The sequence below is a fragment of the Opisthorchis viverrini genome (assembly GCF_000715545.1).
Source record: "Opisthorchis viverrini unplaced genomic scaffold opera_v5_268, whole genome shotgun sequence".
NCBI lineage: Eukaryota > Metazoa > Platyhelminthes > Trematoda > Opisthorchiida > Opisthorchiidae > Opisthorchis > Opisthorchis viverrini.
In genome coordinates, this window is record NW_008751926.1 from 16399 (window position 1) to 22468 (window position 6070).

The window sequence follows — 6070 nt, forward strand, 5'->3', positions numbered from 1 at the left end:
CAGAAGTAATTTCCCCCCCCCCCAATCCACCAAAGCAAGATTTTGACAACTTCACTAACCGACAAGAGCCGTGATTGACACTCAACACTGATCTAGTGTGATAATCTGAAGACGACTGACTTACTGATTGGGTCCCCGTCTGCCTTGTAACCTGGCCAATTTGGTGACCTCCTCACTTGGCCTGATGAAGCTTTTGTGTCAAAAGCGAAAAGTTGCCCAAATAAAAACTACCGATTGTTTATCAAGCACTTCTGAAACGTTGGTCATTCTTCTTTATCTGGAAGCTGCGTCTCTGTTGATCGTCAGAAACTCTGGCGGCATCTGGTGATCAAAGCTGTGACTTTCAAATTTCTATCGCCTATTAGGACACTGAGAACTCCTGTGGGCGCGTACGAGTATATGGCAAGCTTACACCATATCCAGTGGTGTAAGACAAGGCTGCTCCCTCTCGCCTTTCCTCTCCAACTTTGTTACTGATGTGCTACTTGAAACTTTCTGTCCAACTTCGAAACCTCGGAGGTCGAAATTAACTTCGAAACCTCGGAAATCGAAATGCTCCCGGACGTTCGCTCACAGACACTCAGTATGCGGACGATATGGCTCTCCTTAGTTCAGATCCTTCCAAAATGCAAATCGTTTCAAACAACCTAGACAACTCTGCTGCATGGTTTGGCATGCGCTTCACACCTGCAAAGTGTAAAGTGCCGCTAAAGAACTGGGTGGTATCAAAATCGAACCTCAAGCTTGCAGACGAGCCAATCGACGTGATAGATGTGTTTGCCCGGACAGTTGTGTCAGTTCCACTGGACTTATTGGAGACGCGATTAACTCTAGAATCGACAGGACCGGGGCAGCTTCTGCCAACCTCCGATACCCGTGGCGCCGAATTGGCGCCAGTTTTTTCCGTCAGGGACAGAGTTTACACTGCGGCAGTGCGAAACACAGTGATTTATAAATCAGAAACGTGGCCTCTACATGCAGGGGACATACGGAAGTTGTCAAAGTTTGACCGCCGGTGTCTCCAGAGCACTGGTTGGGTCTGATGCAAACATCGCATTGATGATGCTGAGGTACACCAGCTAGGCTTGGGAAGGAGCTCTCCTGTAATGGATGAATTACGCTTCATAGGTTAAGACGATTAGGATATGTGCTTCACATTCCAGAAGCAAGTCTGCCTCGCAGAACTCTCCGACCAGCCATGTCCTGACCGAGAGGTGGGCAGTGTATGACCAGGTAACGAAGTATGAAAACACTAACCAGTACACTTAGTCGGGTCATCATCATCATCATCAAGGACAGCAACATCAGTGTTGCCACTGATGCTTCACTGCCGTAACTTAGTCGGGTCGACAACTGCCGCCTCCCTACAAGTGGACCCCGGGACTTATCCCACAAATGGTTAATGATACTGGGAGAAATGGTCCAATCGTGCAGTCGGTGGCACTCGTACATCAGAGCTATCGCCTCCAGTGCGTAGGTACCCGATTCCCCAACTAACTGAACATGCCGCCGCCATCAAGGCTTGGCTGTATGTCCCAAGCTGTCCCGTTTTTGGTGACCGAAACGGTAGCATCTGGAACCAAGGTGCCTATGATACACGGTTTATAGCTGATACTGTACCGTTTTTGGTGACCAAAACGGTAGCAGCTGGAACCAACGTGCCTATGATACACGGTTTATAGCTGATAAATTGATTGAACTGATGATTGAAATAAACGTAAACAGGCTGGAAAGGGATTGGTTGAAAAAGTCACCACCGTCACGAACAGAGCAGATGGAAGGTCGTCAGAACAAGGAGCTTGATGACACTTGAGTAGAGATATACATATGGACAATTCTGAGGCTGAACGGGGGTTCATATTCACCGTCCACCTTTCGGTTGAAGGCTAACAGTCCGGATTGGAGGAAACACGTGGCCAACTGAATGGTTATCTTTGGAGGAAATGGCCAACTGAATGGTTATCTGAAGGGGCGAGATGGCCCAAGTGGTTAGAGCACGAATTTACTGACCGGAAGGTCCGCGGGCGGTACCCGTGCTTCCTTGGCATGGAAGTTAGGCACCGAAAGGGTGCTACAGCTGAACTGTCCGAAGTGTTATGCCCAACGATCCAAACGTTGCTGGGCTGGAGTCGTTCTGGTCCCAGAGAGTTTCGCTGACAAAAGGCTTCCAAGCATCGACCAGTCGAACGTACCAAGTGCGAACATTTCCAGCATCCATGCCCCTTCCGCTTACTGAGCCTTTCGGATCTACCAAGCTTCCAGGTTTGCACGGACACTCAGTTCAACCTGGCGTCGGACCGTGTGCTGAGTCATGGTTGAAACCAGGAATCTGTCGCCGGGCCTCCTGTGCTTGAATGAGACTGGCCAGTTTGTCAGGCAGACAGAAGTTCTTTCCAGTGACCGTCGATATCCGACATCCGACCAGCCGATTTGGGTAAACGGGGCCGGTTCTGATACGTTTGACTCCTGATTTACGGATATATCAGCGTCTCAGTGAGAAGCAACAACGGACAAGTACATGATCGGAGTCAATGGAGGTATTGTAGAAAAGTCAGCAGGTAGCGATCGACCCCCGCCACCGACAACTGACGGATTGGTGGTTGGTTGGTTGTTGCGCACCACGTAGTCAAATGAATCCAGAAGTCTGTGATCGGCAAACAGGTGTAGAAGGAGCTCTCCGTTGTCCTAGAATATTGTGTCTAACCCAAGGCAACCACACAACTGAGCTTTAGCAGCGTTCAGTTCCAATGGATAGAACTATTAGCGTCCGTCAGATATAAGTCACATGGAAAGTCACATAGAAAATTTGACTCGCATTTCATAAGAGGAAATTCTAAAGGCCCGTATTACGTACCACACGACGAAGGGAAGGTTCTAATTTTCTGGTATTCAAACCTCCTGTAGGCGTAATATTAATCCACTGTTGTGAAGAGATGGGTCCAGTGGTTGCAGCTAATTTTTTTTGTTTACGCTGGAAATCAGCGATAGACAGTGCAGTAAACGATGCCTGCCAGTTTGGTTGATTTACAAGTAAGTATTGGTGATGTACAACCTTGCTCATTAGGCTGCGGTTCACGAGCTTTCTTTCTGTTTTCCATCCATGTGGGCGAGATTGCTCAGTGATTAGAGCACGAATTTACTGACCAGAAGATCCGTGGTTCAAACTCGACCTTTGCATCCCGACTTCTACAGTCTAGAGTCGGGTAAACTGGCAGCATCCCAGCACTCGTGCTTCCTTCGGGTGGCATGGCAGCTAGACACCGAAAGGGCTTTACAACCGAACGATTATTATCCGTAGAAATTATCATGAATCCCTACCTTCGGAGAATCACTGTCCCTGGAACTTCCATAACGTGCATACTACAGCCAGTACCTTTCAACCAGTCACAAAAACAATGCTTCAGAAAAAGGCATTAGGTGAACAGGACCTGGGTGTTATGCCCAACGATCCAAACGTTGCTGGACATCAGTCGTTCTGGTCCCAGAGAGTTTCGCTGACAAAAGGCTTCCAAGCATCGACCAGTCGAACGTACCAAGTGCGAACATTTCCAGCATCCATGCCCCTTCCGCTTACTCAGCCTTTCGGATCTACCAAGCTTCCCGGTTTGCACGGACACTCAGTTCAACCTGGCGTCGGACCGTGTGCTGAGTCATGGTTGAAACCAGGAATCTGTCGCCGGGCCTCCTGTGCTTGAATGAGACTGGCCAGTTTGTCAGGCAGACAGAAGTTCTAGCAGCTGGTAGTGATTTGGACATCTCTTTCCAGTGACCGTCGATATCCGACATCCGACCAGCTGATTTGGGTAAACGGGGCCGGTTCTGATACGTTTGACTCCTGATTTACGGATATATCAGCGTCTCAGTGAGAAGCAACAACGGACAAGTACATGATCGGAGTCAATGGAGGTATTGTAGAAAAGTCAGCAGGTAGCGATCGACCCCCGCCACCGACAACTGACGGATTGGTGGTTGGTTGGTTGTTGCGCACCACGTAGTCAAATGAATCCAGAAGTCTGTGATCGGCAAACAGGTGTAGAAGGAGCTCTCCGTTGTCCTAGAATATTGTGTCTAACCCAAGGCAACCACACAACTGAGCTTTAGCAGCGTTCAGCTTGTAGTGACTAAGGGCCCTAAACAGGCTCCAATGGATAGAACTATTAGCGTCCGTCAGATATAAGTCACATGGAAAGTCACATAGAAAATTTGACTCGCATTTCATAAGAGGAAATTCTAAAGGCCCGTATTACGTACCACACGACGAAGGGAAGGTTCTAATTTTCTGGTATTCAAACCTCCTGTAGGCGTAATATTAATCCACTGTGCGTCCGTCAATATAAGTCACATGGAAAGTCACATAGAAAATTTGACTCGCATTTCATAAGAGGAAATTCTAAAGGCCCGTATTACGTACCACACGACGAAGGGAAGGTTCTAATTTTCTGGTATTCAAACCTCCTGTAGGCGTAATATTAATCCACTGTTGTGAAGAGATGGGTCCAGTGGTTGCAGCTAATTTTTTTGTTTACGCTGGAAATCAGCGATAGACAGTGCAGTATACGATGCCTGCCAGTTTGGTTGATTTACATGTAAGTATTGGTGATGTACAACCTTGCTCATTAGGCTGCGGTTCACGAGCTTTCTTTCTGTTTTCCATCCATGTGGGCGAGATTGCTCAGTGATTAGAGCACGAATTTACTGACCAGAAGATCCGTGGTTCAAACTCGACCTTTGCATCCCGACTTCTCCAGTCTAGAGTCGGGTAAACTGGCAGCATCCCAGCACTCGTGCTTCCTTCGGGTGGCATGGCAGCTAGACACCGAAAGGGCTTTACAACCGAACGATTATTATCCGTAGAAATTATCATGAATCCCTACCTTCGGAGAATCACTGTCCCTGGAACTTCCATAACGTGCATACTACAGCCAGTACCTTTCAACCAGTCACAAAAACAATGCTTCAGAAAAAGGCATTAGGTGAACAGGACCTGGATGTCCCTGATATAACAAACTTTGTACAATAATGCGATCAATTTTAAAATGGATGAAGGGATCATACTGAACAGAAAAATAACAGCTTACAGGTGCTACGAGCCCGTTTATCTGATCAACTACCACACGGTCAGTATTTAGCCCATTATAAAATCTATGCCTGGCGGATTCAGAGTTCGGCGGAGCGTAAGAATATGCTATGGACAGGGGGCAATGGATCACACTCTCTCGAAATTCCTTCAAAGAAGCTGTCAAACGAACCACACAGGTGGCTGTCAATGAGTATTCAATCAATCAGAGACGCTCCCACTCGATGGATAAAGACAATACCCACTTCAGCAGCAGCCTCCGCGACACTAGAGGTATGCAGCCGGAAGAAGGAAGATAACGAGGGTGTATCCAATCTAATTATATTCTTGTGTCCTGGGCCCCTGTTTCTGACAAACAGCATACGCCAATGAAAAGGGAACCCAGCGACTGAGCATGAGCCGCCTGTCATCCTGCTTGCTTCAATATGCGCACAATAAAGGCAGCTACGCATACCAGCATTCGAGGTTTGAAAGCGGACACGACGGTGTTTACGGTTGTCACACAATATGGGGATGAAGACGCTGCAGCTGAATGGGGTGCAATACAATCTTAAAGCTGGAATCTGCAGAGGGAGTACCCATACTAGGAGGTCGTAGGGTAGAATAGGGAATGAGTGTGAGAGAACTGGCGTCACCGGTAGCACGTTTCCGCTTACCAGCCCTTTTGTATGAGATGAGTCACCCAATTCGGCCATCATCATCATCATCAATACCCATACTGGGCGTAGGGTAGAATAGGGAATGAGTGTGAGAGAACAGGCGTCACCGGTAGCACGTTTTCGCTTACCAGCCCTTTTGTATGTATGGAGTCACCCAATTTGGCCATCATCATCATCATCATCAACGACAGCATGACATCAGTGTTCAACACCAATGCTTCACTGCCGTACAACCATGACTTATTTGGAAGCCTTATTGTAAAGAAAACAATAAAGGTAGATGGGGGAGGGACTTAGTGCTAGCTTAACACAATCATTCCGAGGTGCCTACACC